Source organism: Strix aluco, chromosome 1 (genome assembly GCF_031877795.1).
Source record: "Strix aluco isolate bStrAlu1 chromosome 1, bStrAlu1.hap1, whole genome shotgun sequence".
NCBI classification, from domain to species: domain Eukaryota; kingdom Metazoa; phylum Chordata; class Aves; order Strigiformes; family Strigidae; genus Strix; species Strix aluco.
This window is the reverse complement of record NC_133931.1, coordinates 168,953,217-168,966,319: the sequence shown is the minus strand read 5'-3', so window position 1 is coordinate 168,966,319 and position 13,103 is coordinate 168,953,217. Positions and strand designations below refer to the sequence as shown.

At 43.4% G+C, this 13,103-nt stretch overlaps 1 protein-coding gene across 12 annotated transcripts in view; it reads right to left on the bottom strand.

Moving 5' to 3' along the window:
• Positions 1-12,555, bottom strand: part of MAP4 (microtubule associated protein 4) — a 165,265-nt gene extending 152,710 nt beyond the window's left edge. For all 12 annotated transcript variants that reach the window (XM_074844479.1, XM_074844549.1, XM_074844575.1 and 9 more), the window contains exon 1: positions 12,418-12,555. The gene's annotated coding sequence lies outside the window, so the exon portion shown is untranslated. The remainder of the gene's footprint in view (positions 1-12,417) is intronic.
• Between the last annotated feature and the right edge of the window lie 548 nt (positions 12,556-13,103).

Here is a 13,103-nt window from a genome sequence, read left to right as displayed (position 1 = left end):
TGAGATGTTAAGGATACGGAACCGTCAGTCTTGATTCCCGCCATCCTCCTAGGCATTCAATAAATTGACATCTCTTCAATTAAAAAAATGAGCAAAAGTGCAATTACCAAATACCTACTGTAAAACACATAAAAAAAGAACAAATGCATTTTAATTCCATACAGAGTTTAAGAGCTAGTTTTGCACTATATAATTTCCTGTTCAGTTCACTTGATTACATCAGCACCTCAAAATTGTATTACAAGATGTGAAGCTTGCCAGAGAATTTCATTTGGGAAATGTAACAGGCACAGTCAGCATATTTGGCTGCTGAAAAATAAGGCTACAGATAAATTACATATTACAGAAAATAAACATACCCCAGACTTGAAGGAAGAAAAATAGTTTAATTTTGATCAAATCTTGGGTATTTTCAATGTTTCTACAGGCATACCACAGACAAAAAGCGGTTGAGGGCCCTTTCAGAAACGAACCTGCGGAAAGGCAGCCGTTACTACACGCTGCCTTGATCCACGGGAGAGCACCTTGTCGGTGGGATCCTGGGGAAAGCACGGGAGTCTGGGCTTGGCAAGCTACGCCATTGGAATGGAGTTCTGCGATGGTCAATGGGCATTTGGGTCCTACTAGCACAGGACGGAGAGCATTGCTTTTGTTAAGACAGATGATCAACTATGCCAAGAACATTTCTCTCAGACAGTCTGTGTTCCTCCCATTCCCCACATGCAATTTCTTTAATAGAAATCTGACAAAGAAAAGGATTTTAGAAGACAGAGGGATGGCCTCAGCTAATGATTCCAGAATGGCTGGCCAACACCTAGTCATTCAGGCTTTAAAAACTGTAATTCTCAAAAAATTGATTCCACACATGGACTTATTACACCTACAGAAATTAGCATCTCCCTTTCCACTTCTATACAGGAAAAAAATTAAGTGGTGCCAAAATTTACTGCTGTTCAAGAGTACCTCGTGTCCTGGAGCTTACCAGCATACTTGAGCTCTGCCAAAAATCTAGATATGTTGACCTCAGAACGCACCCCCAAGAGCTGCAAGCGTGTGCTCTACAATACAACTGCTTTTTCATATATGCAATCAGACCGAAGTCGTGGCCCAAGAGAAGTAGATTCCCCCATTTATTTTACTGAAGGTGACACTTTACAGTGACAGTACTATTTCAAAGCTCAACACTTTAGCACAGGTTACTGAGGAAGCAGGAGAGAAACAAAGAGAACTGGGGATTAATGGTAGTCTCATTCCCTCCCTCCCACCCATATTCCTCCTTTGAGGCAAGGACAGACACAAACTGGTACAAAACATGAGAACAGCATAAAAGAAAACAAATCAAAAACACAATGAGCAAGAAGACAGAAAATTATCTCGTTACACAACAAAATGTGAATATCTGGAGTTAATAAATCTTAAATTTCTTTAAAACAGCCCCATACAAAAAACCACAACCAATATTCCAGTTTAAATCCAAAAAACCACAATCAATATTCCATTTTAAATCCATACAAACATCAGACTTGCAAGAATGGCTGGTCACAGTACGGAGTGCGGCGTGTGTGCAGCACTGAATTTTAACTTCTCAGCCTACAAATTAAAAAATAACCTATATTCATGTCTTCAAATCAAAAAAAGCAAAAGCCAGCATGGCTCGTAGAGGTTCAATCTTGAAGACACATTATGCTTAAGAACAACACAGCAGCTTATTGAGGAGGTTAGAAGTAGTTGGAAAAAGATTACATCTTCTAAGAGGAATCCTAGATGTGCATTTTAGGGACTTTGTCCCTAACGTAATCTCCCTCCTGCTGCTCCGACCTGGTCACTCCCTTACTTAATTCCTTGAATGTATTCCTCTCGCTCTCCAAAAGAGAATTCACATTACTAGGACGCTCCTGAGCATATTTTCTCTTCTCCCGTCTAACACTCAGTTACCAAAAATAACTTTTCTATTCTCCCAGTGTCACTTTTGGACCATTTCCTACTCTCATTATATAACCATGGACCTCTACTTTAAAAGGGAATCTCATTCTATCACAGGAAGTCAGTCCCCCAAGGGAAAAACATCAAGAAGTCTGCAGTATGTTTAAATAAGACACAGCATGGGCTGATGCCAGCCTGAGTTAGAATCTTTAAGAGCACTTTATTACATTATATGCTCCAAACAACCCTCAAACAGCCTTTTTAAAAGGTCTTTGAAGCAAAAAAAAGAAAACCACCCTACATTCAATACATTCAGATGGCCTGTAAACAGGATCTGGTAGGCAAGAAACACAAATAAGGGAGGAAAATAGCAGCATAGGTCATCTGTATCATAGCTGATACAGATGCAAAGAACACAGAAATGGGAAGAGGAGTGTAGCATGGGTAGAGTAGGGTAGCAGAGCAGAACCTGTAGCACAAACACAGCTCATGATAATTAAGGAAAAAAAAAAAATCAATGCTTTAGAACTAAAGGCCTTTGTCAAACATGTAAGGAGATTTAATGTACAACATGGCTATCTGTTGTGAGTTGAGAAATTCAGCTTTTCTTGTTTAGTGAATCACAACCATTTACTAATTCATCGTTACCTGACCGTGGTTGTAGGAGATTCTGCCAGCAGAGAGGAGCGTGGTTAACTGCAGACAAACACTGGGAACTGCAGACTAAATTAAAATGGAAAATCCTAGTGAAGTTACCATCTCCAGCAATAACCAGTACTGGCTGCAGAGGATCCTGCAAGAGTTAACGTTTAGAGAACAGAAGGATGTGCCCATAGGGTAAGTCTTTTAGCAATACCAGCCATTAGAGGCAATTTGGCAATTTAAAAATCTTAGCTGGAGAAAACTAAGCTTGGAACTGCAAGGAGTTTACATTCCCCAACTCTTTCAAATTCATATTTATTCATTATAGGAGAGGGAAATCTCATAGAAGCTGCCCAACAAAGGAACACCACACACCAAAATAATATAGAATACCATGAGTTAAAGAGTTGTTACAGTTTTAAGAACAAGACAATGACTACTGATGCAACAGAAGAGATAACCAATTTTTTTAAACACCATTGACATCCACAGGTCTCAAATAAATATACAGCTTATTAGACAAATTTGGTTTTCAGCAACCAGACAATGCCATACAACGCTCTGCTACATTCAGATATGGAATTATTACTCCTACTAAAACCACTGTTATTCTTAAGGGCAAATATAAGCCTGAAAATGCTAGTTTGAGGCAAATTATAGGATCTCTCCTTAAAAATGAATTCCCAAGCTGAAAATAGGTTGGACGAAAAGTAAATAAGCTAGGGTTACATCAAACCAGTGCTAATGCAGATATACATCCCTATAAATCCAGTCAGTTATTCACCAATTACACCAGTGCAAGCTACTAAGAGGGTCACTCCAGGACAAATATGTAATCCCCAATGTGACACTTGATCCTATCACCCTACATGCTCTGCCCAAATCCCAATAAAAAAAAAAAAAAAAAAAAAAAGTAGTCCATTTTACCTAAAAGACCAGGTTTTTAAAAAATCCAGTCCTCAGATCACGAGATGGATATATCCTTTAACTCTCATGTTGTAAATGCTTAAATAGGTTAAAATACAGTCTAAGAAAAAATAATATATATGCTTCAAGCATAAAAGACATCCTGGAAAAAAGTAACACTGCAGATTACATACATTCTAGTTTTGTATGTAAGTGCAAATTTGTTACATAAAATATAGCTTGAGCCACCCACAACATCCTACAGAGTTCCCATCACTGTGGTGTCGCATTAGTACCCCCAATTCATATACTGGGTGACAAGCGTTATGCTGCGTTATCCCAAAAGCATTTAAACCTCAACAAATGATTACTAGTTTTATCGACACCCTGGTGATGGTGCTCCATCATTTGGTCCAACTGTGCTGGTACAGGTGGAACCAACTGCCACTTCAGGAGCTGCGTTGTGCAAGCCTCAGCAGGAGTGCAGGCACTCAAATCTCAAATACCAATTGCTGTGCTGACCAAACATTCCCTGCAGAATCTCAAGATCATCTTAAAGGTTTCCTTTCACATCCCACCCTTCTTTCCAGAGGTTTCTCTCTGCCTTTTCAGGGATAAAGGAAAGCATTTAGCATATATGAAGTTATAATCAAAGTAATACTTCTGAAGCTGTGCATCAATAACTTATGTTGTGACCTGTTACTGGATTCCTAACAAAACATATTTAAAGTGATTTAGATATGCACTAGTAACTTAAAGTCGTTTAAAAAAAAAACCCCTCCTGCTAAGTAAGAAGTCCAAATCATCTAGCTCTTAACATCTAGAACCCTTTTTCTAATTGCTTTGATTCATGACCAAAAAGAAAAGTGATTCACTCCCACCACAAAAGTCAAAAGGAAGGAAGAGCCAGTGACTCAGTTCTTTGTCTCACTCTCTGCAGAGACTAATTCGAAGCCTCCACTGGAGCTGATTTACAGATTTTTGTCTTTGCTCTTCCACAGTTTTGAAGTTTCCAACTACTTTCACTACTATTAATTAGTTATCTACAAGCAACAGAAAAACTGGTCTGAGATTCCTTAAGACCAGTGCAGGTAAGCATAGCAGCAACTTTAAAGAGAGCACTACTCTTAAAGTGCAATAGAAGTGCTGCCTTTACAGAGTCAGCAGATTGAGAGAAGTGGAACACTTAAGGTTTGTTTTTTTTAAAAAAAAAAAAAAATTAAAAAAAAACACACACAAAAAAAAAGGAGCCCTGGAAGGGAATAAGAGGAAAAAAACCCCCAATCAGCAACAAAAAAATAGTTTTAACCTCAAGATTCATGTGTTTGGTGTTAACACCATTCCAGTTCAACAGAAAGGGAACCTTAGTGTAGACAGCAATCAGGGTACAGGCAGGAATTAAACACTTAAAACTGCTATGAACAGTGCTTAACAGTTACACTTTCCGTAAATTGCTGTTTGCAATAGGGTTTTCCTCAATATTTCTAACAGCATTTCAGATCTAACATCATTAATAATTTCACAGGACTGTAGATCAAGCCGTACTTACCCACGTGGGAACGGAGCACGTGAGAACTCCCGAAGCAGTGTCAAGAGCACCTACGAGACCAGGTGGGCCTTCAGCCTAACCCATGGCAAACAGCCATTTACCAAAAAGCAGCCCTCTTCCTCCTGGTGTGCCTGAAACCTGGCCAAATTTAACCTACTAATAGCTAGTCACTTAGAAAATTCATGGTACTTTCCAGAGGGGATTAAAGGAAAACTGACACTAAAGCACAACTTTTGGATTTCCATTAACACCCTGGCATGCCTGGCGGCTTACGCCGTTCCAGTTGAAGGTATGTATGGTTTGGGGTTGCATTTTCCACCCCCAAGCCTTAATGCTTTGCACTGCTCCTATTCAGTCGTGCCACTGACCATGTTTCTCCATCACATTTTTACCAATATAAAGCCAGTTCGATGTATGCTTTGGCATTCCCTTCTCCAAGCAGTTGTTTCTACTTCCCCTTTAATCGAACTGATGAGGCTCCTAAAAAGAGATCTAGAAACCCCACCTGATCACCAACCCATTTTACAGAACAGAGTTACGTTGGCATAACAGCACAATAGAAAGTGTAATGTGGAAGAAGGTTGGAACCTCAAGCCAGCTTTGTAGAGAGAAAAAGAAAAGACATAATATGGAAACAAACTCTCTGCATCACACTCCCAGAAGGACAAACTGCCGGAGTATCTGTAGAAAGACCTAGTTAGGCATACCACAGATAGCGCAAAAAACCCCAAGTAATACGGGGGGGGAGGAGAGAAGGAAATAAGAACAGGCACATTTTTCTGCCCCTTTCAGAGGCTTTTAAGCATTTCACAAACATCACTTAAATTACATGTACATATCTACTAGAATCCTCAGTTTGAGAGCTGAGGGTTCAAAACCCCAGTGGGCGGGGGGGGGAATGAAACCCTGCACAGGCAGAAAGCAGCATCCCCAGCACCAGAGGGTTTTCACTAACAAGCATGAATTGATCTCATATTCTAACACTTCAGGAGTTGTAACTCAAGAGTCTGTAAACATACTTTGAAATTCATCTGATAAATGCTCCCATAGTTTTACTTTGTTTAAAACAAGTGTCAACACCCTAAATTCAGCTGAAAAACAGCTCTTCAGGATGATGTAGCTCTAATGCAATTTTACAAAAGGAACAATGACTCACTCCCAGGCGGGAATGTGTTGGAAGCCTATGACCTAATACTGGGAGAGAGGCTTGCTTTTTCACAAAGATCTAGCTTTAATATGTACAGTATCTCCCCAACAAGTAAAGTTTTAAAAAGGGAGAGTTTTTGCACAAAGGCATTTACAAAATTACCTCCTTTTCGGCTTTTTTCACTTCTTGTCAAAATCCTGCCAACCTATCTGCGAGCAGCTCCCCCAGCCTTAATTTCAGCCTCAAACTGGCTAGCTTTCCACAGCATTACATCCACGTATGACTCGCTCTCCAGCCCATTTTAGCCCTGGCCACGAGAGGCAAGGACAGCACCGATCCAACATGCCAACGAGCATGAAGAGATCATTGTCAAATGTGGATGGGCGCGTTAAAATTAAAACATCAGTACGCACTAGATATGAAACATTAGCAAGCTGTGAGCACTTGACTGACTAGCAAGACAAGCCTACTTCATGTTCAGCTGGATTCCTGACAGTCTTGCTGAGGATCCTCTATCTGTGAAGGGCTGATTTTTAAGATCTTATGTTCAGACAGCAGCTGTACGGCTTATTAAAGAACTTGCCTGTCATAACAATATAAAGCCCAGATACACTGAAAAGCCCAGTGACCATCCCTTGGGTTTGAGCCTGCATCGTTCTCAGTCTGTATTATGCTCATACTTGCAAATACTTCAGATAAAAGGGGAGAAGTGTAGGTGGAAAATGGGAGTGAGTGACACAGGCTAATCAGGATTTTAATCATGCTAATGGATGTGATTAACTGCATACTTCTAGAACCTTCCTGCAGCTACACATGCGTAGCTTGATAGCCAGAATGCAGCATGAGTGAAGTGCTCATCCCATTTTAATCTCCAGCTACACCATGTGTGTCACGTCATCCAGCATGCAAGGATATACCTAATACTTTACCCCCTTTCCACCCACATATCAAATCTTCCGCCATGCCAACACAATCATTTTGGGCAGTGTACAAAGACTCCAGACCTGTGTTTGCCAACGCTAAATTCTCTTTACAAAAAAGTTACCGCTCCAAGAGACTGGAAATCTAACCTTCGCAAAGGAAAGCTAATACAGGGCCTATTGCATTACACAAACCTGCCTGAATAATGCAACTACAACTTTTTTTTTTTTTTTGCTTGTTTTGTCTAAATCACAGGGACATTGCTAGCTTTATCTCAAAGTTAGTATCTTGCTACTCCTTGGGGGAACTACTAATTCAGCGGTTGCTGCTCTCTCAGAGGAACAGGCAAGGATTAAAAGAGCAACAAGAAATAGCCTTTTCTAATAGTGAGGAGGTTGGGTACACAGGGAAGAAATCAGACCCTTCCCTCACTATTTCTAGGTGAGGACATTCACAGCAACAGAATAAATAACCCACCATCCTCCCACCTTCCAGTAGATATTTCAAGGGAAGAATATGTATTATGGAGTTTGAATATACTAACATTTACATAGACATCCATTTTTCATCTAGGTAGCAGATTTACACTTCCCATTAACAGAGTGTCTCCCCATTTTCTAGAGCAACAACTACAAACATTCTGCTCTCAAGCACACCAACATTTACAAAATATGGGCTTGTATGACAACACACATAATTTAACAATTTATTCATAGGAGTCTAAGATTAATCTTGTTTGGGAACAGTTCCCCCTCCACCCCACCAAACCCTTAGCACTATCCCAATATATTTTTTAAGAGTGCTAGAGCTTAAATACTGCTTAAGTATCACACTAATGCTTGTCCATAATCCTTTGTGGTTGGAAGTCCCACCGATTTTAAATTAATATTTAATAATTTCTAACATAAAACTTTATTAAGAAGCCTCCCCAAGAGCAACACAGGGCACTAGGGTGAGCCAGAAGTTATTTTATTCTTATTGTTACCAAGTTAAAATCTGCATAACATCTACAGCAACTGATTTCACTGACCTTTTCTTCCCACAAGAAATTCTTTTACACGTACAAAATACTAAGTCATGAAATCGGCTTCTGAGTTGTAGGAGGCTGGAGAAATTCATCACAAGGGAAACACAGGCTTGCCTGGGGTGCGAGCCTACCTGAAGGCATGATTCACATGGGCTGTACTTTGTTCAACCCAGATTTTATGCCACCTCCTCAAGCACCTGATCCAAAGTACATCTACCCTTTCTTCTGGGAGATGAACTCTCTGTAGCAGATGACAGCAGTGATGATGGCTCAGGCTCAAGACTCAAGCTGTTCTGCCACCATACTGTCTGCTGTAATCACAGACCCCTGCATTTCTCTGATCTACAGTCGAGTATAATTTAATTTGCCTTCAAGTGGGGGGAAAAAAAAAACGCAAAGAAAATCAGTTCAATTGCACTGTTAAGACATGAGGAAGCCATAAACACAGACATTTGACTAAGCAAGAGATTGATCTATTTTAGTTGGGACAGGAAGTGTAAACACGAAGCTACAGGAAATAACTATCTGCCTTTCAGGGCAATATTAGCTTGTTCAAGTTTGCCTTTGAAACTCCAGAAGCACATACACAAAATATAATTTTGCCATCTACAGTCTGACTGCTAACAACATGATGAGTAACGTGCCTTGAACTCTTCATTCTCAGAGGAGGAGACTAAAATTTTATCTTCCAATCTATCTCTGGACTAGAAAAATAAATTATTTGGGATTTTTCTGCACCAAAACAAGGTATAGTTATACATTATTTGGCTTTTAAGTAACCATGACTTTCATTTGAATTGCAAGTAGCTCGAATTCATCTTGACAGACCTACACCCTGTCTGACCAGTGGTTTCCCTTAGTCATAAGTTTGGCATATATCAGAATTTGGAACTCTGCACATCGGTGCTACGTACAGAGACAAATGTAGTTTAAGTACTGAGTTATTAGGTGAAGATATCAATAGTTTAGTAAACAGGAGGTAAGCTTAAGAGCAGTACACAAGAACAGTTCTAACAGCAATGGGTCTAAACTAGACCTGAACTCTGCAGGAATTCAAATCTGATTTAATAGCTCAGACTCATTTATTTCTAGGGAAGAGGTAACCACTGAAATACTACAGGGGTTGGGACCTCAAATATAATTATAGCTCCATTCGCTAAAATTAAGGCTGTGTCAGCCCTTTTACAAACACCAGAAAGAAGACGTAATTCATTTGTTTAAACTGAGTATTCATCAGACTTCATAAACGAGCTTAAGACTGGAAATCATGTCCCACCCTCCATACAGCTTCACCTACTGCCCCTTCAAAAAAAAAAAAAGTTGCTTCTATTTTCATTGTGTTTCTATTGATCAGGTTGTCTTGTGCTTATGTTGTTGGAGGTGTGGGGGTTGTTTAATATCATGAGAGAAAGAACAATTTTAACAATACTTTGGTATTTAAAACCTAGACTTAACTGTCTGTCGTCCCTGGAAGGGAAACGAATGAGTACTCTAAACTCAAGTACTTCAGAATTAGTATTGCCATCTGTAAGTGACGATTACCAGTACCGTAAGACACAGATACCAGGTAAGTCCAAATAGGTTTCAACAGTTTATGGGAGCTTGTCATGTGATTATTCACCTCCTGGTCTCTTTGCTCCACTCTCTACAATGCCCACAGCTGACTCGTACAGAGCAGCGGGCAAGGGCTAAAGTGATGCCTTTATCCACACCACCACACTACTCTTAACCTTCAAAGTTTCCCACAGACAAATTAGGCAACTTGTTAAAACAGATCTCCAGATATGCTGTAAGGGTGAGGTTCTGCAGTTCCCAGAGCCGAGCCATGTTCACCACTCCTCAGAGCCTGCCCAAGGATCACTGGCCAGCAACATGTAAACTGACTGAGAGACTCATAAGCTTTTCAGAAACAATCTGATAAAGTCAGATATTAAAGCTTCAACAAGTATCCACTGGAGTAAGTGTACTACCAACAGGCTTCCCATTTGTTCTTTAAAGACAAGAGTGACATAATCCTCTCCTAATATCATCTGAGGACTCGGGGGAAACAGAGGGGTGACCCACAAAACTGTACCCATGGCAACACTGTGCTCTAGCTGAACTCGCAGGGCAGTGATCTTCAAACCACTGACACTTCTTTGTATTATTTGATATTTCCCTGATGTCATTTCTGCAGAGACACATAACACAGATTTAATAATATCCATGTCCTTCAGTTTTAGAGTCAACAATCACATTCACAAACAGATCAATTATTCTGCCTTCAAGCTTATTATTTGTCACTAACGTGTAATTATTACCAAAGAAAACAAAAGACACAGGATACCGCTGCTGTTGCAATAGCAAGTCAGTTAAGCTCTTTTTAAAACTGAAAAAGGCCATCTCTCCTGATGCAAGGAGGGCAAAAAAGGTAAAAATCAAAAATAAGAAAAGCGAGCCCATGAATCCTCCAAAATCCATCTGAAAGGATAATCAGAAATTTCACCAGTTCCTGTAAGGAAAAACAAACAAACAAAAACAAACTTAAAGCAATTTTAACACAGTTGGGTCTGTCCAGCCAATATCACTTTTATTATAACTTCATTGCTACGTTGAATATTTTTAGAGTTACGATTTTTTGTCTTTCTCAAATAAAGGAAAAGTTAACCGTGCTGCAACAGCACTTTATATACATACACTACCAGATGGAATAATCAAGCTCTAGCAAAGAGGAAATAAGCTTTACGAGTTGTAGAACCCAGCACACTCCTGTCCTTCCAGCTTACAAAATGAAGCTACAGCAGCGTCACACGCGGAGCCCTGCATGAAGAGGGCGTAAGGAGGCACCGAGCAAGGCTTGCTATTCCACAAGCTGAAATACTCAGAAAGTACTTAGACATAGACATATTATATTATTCAAGAAGCCTTCCCGATACTCTGCTGAACTCGTAGGCTGGGAAGAACACGGTTCATTGAATATAGGATTCCAGCTTTAAAAAAAAAAAAAACAAAACAAACTTTTAAAAAAACGCTGAAATGAATGAGTTTATTTGTTAAATCCATACAGGAATCAGGGGAAAGAAACAGGAGAGGGAGCAACCAAGTAAGAGTTATCAAGAAGAATCTAAAAAAACCCCAAACCCAACATCTAAAATTCAGGTTTAATACGTTATAGATTGGGCATTTGACACACCCCTCTGAGACATATAGTTTACAACAAAACATACTACCTGCAGCAAGATACACTTAGAAATAGCTTTTTGCAGTAGAACGGCATCTTCAGAACCAAAAACTTCACTGCCTTGAGTTTAAACTTAACAGCAGTGATCTTACATCACGCTGTGGTAAACATTTGTTTAATACTTGTAACTACAACTGTTCTCTCTGAAAGAAGTTTGCTCATCTCGAAACATGGCCCAACCTATATGGATGGCTGTTTGAATCTGCAATGACTGGGCAACGCTACCATACAGGCCTCGAGTCTGCTGCATCCACTGCGCTCGCCACACCCATCGCACCAAGCTGCGAGCGAGCAGCAACTCTGCAAATGCTTCTCCCTTCTGTGTTACCGAATTACAGCACAAATATCCCCTGATGCAACGCCGCAACAATCCTTATAAAGCAGGGAAGGAGGCTGGCCAAACAGAAGGATAGCGGGGAAGGACGGGGGGAAAAAAACACGTTATAAAAAGTTTTGAGAGGTCCCAAAGAGAAGTACTGATTCACAGCGATGCCCTCGACTAAAAAAAACCGCGTTTCCGATGCATTTTGGGGGGAGTTAGCTCTGTTTCAAGTAAAGCTGCAGGAGTAGCAGCCCTCCTGGGATCACCTCTGCCTCTCCCCCGCTCTCATGCAACAAAGACGCTCCCGGGCAGCTCCCACTTCCTCTGGGATGACCCAGCCACAAACTTCGCCAGGCAGATGCTCTCCCGATGCTCCGGGCCCTCCGCCCCGCAGCCCCCCTGTCACCCACCGCGCCGCAGCCCGGCCCGGCCCGCCCTCGCTCCCTCGCCGCCGGCTGCCAACCGCCGCAGCCCGGCTCCCCGCGGCCCGGCCCGGCCCCCCCACCCCGCGCCCCTCACAAAAGACCCACGAGAGCGGCCGCCCCCCGCCACCCGCCCGCCCGGCCCCCCGCGCCCCTCCTCGCCCCACGGGGCCGCAGGCCGCCCGCGCGCCCCTCACAAGGGCGAGGCCGGAGCCCCCAGGCCGGGCCGCGCCGCCCCTCCATCGCCTCAAAGGGCGCCGCGCCCGCTCCCCGCTTGGAGGAGGGTGTCCCCTCGCCCCCTCCCCGCCCGCAGCGGCAGTCCCCCCGGCGGCCCTTACCAGAGGCGGAGGGGGGCGCGGGGGGCTGCCGCCGGGACGGAGCCGCCTGGTGAGTGTCACTCTCCCCTGCGGGCCCGGCCGGGGGAGGAGGAGGGAACGGAGCCGCCGCTGGCCTCACGCCGAGCGCCCTACCCTGCTAGCGCCGCGGGCGGGCTCTCGGCCGCTCCGCCAATGGCGCGGCGCCGCGCCCACCGCCCGCCAATCCCCGCGAGCGCGGGCGGCGCGGGGGCCGGGCGGGCGGCGGGCGGGGCTGAGGCGGGGCTGCAGTGACAGGGCAGCGGGGTAGGGTGCGGCGCGGAGGGGCCATGGCGCTGGGTGGGGTGGGGCGGGAGTGAGGGACGGCGTGAGGGGGGGAAGGGGCATGGCTGAGGGGAAGGCAGCGGAGGAGGAGGGCTGCGGGGCGGTGAGGGTGAGGGGAAGGGCCTGAGGGGAAGCGGGAGGGGCGGGTGGCCGAGGGGCAGAGGTGTGGGGAGGCGAGGTGGGGGAGTTTGGGCTGAGGGGGATAGGGGCTGGGGGGACATGGCTGATGAGATGGGGGCCAAGGGAGCGTGGCTGAGGGGAAGCAAAGAGGGGCTGAGGGGATGTGGCTGAGGGGAAGAGGAGAGGGGGCTGAGGGGATGTGGCTGAGGGGAAGAGGAGAAGGGGCTGAGGGGATGTGGCTAGGTGGGAAGGCAGCTGAGGGGAGA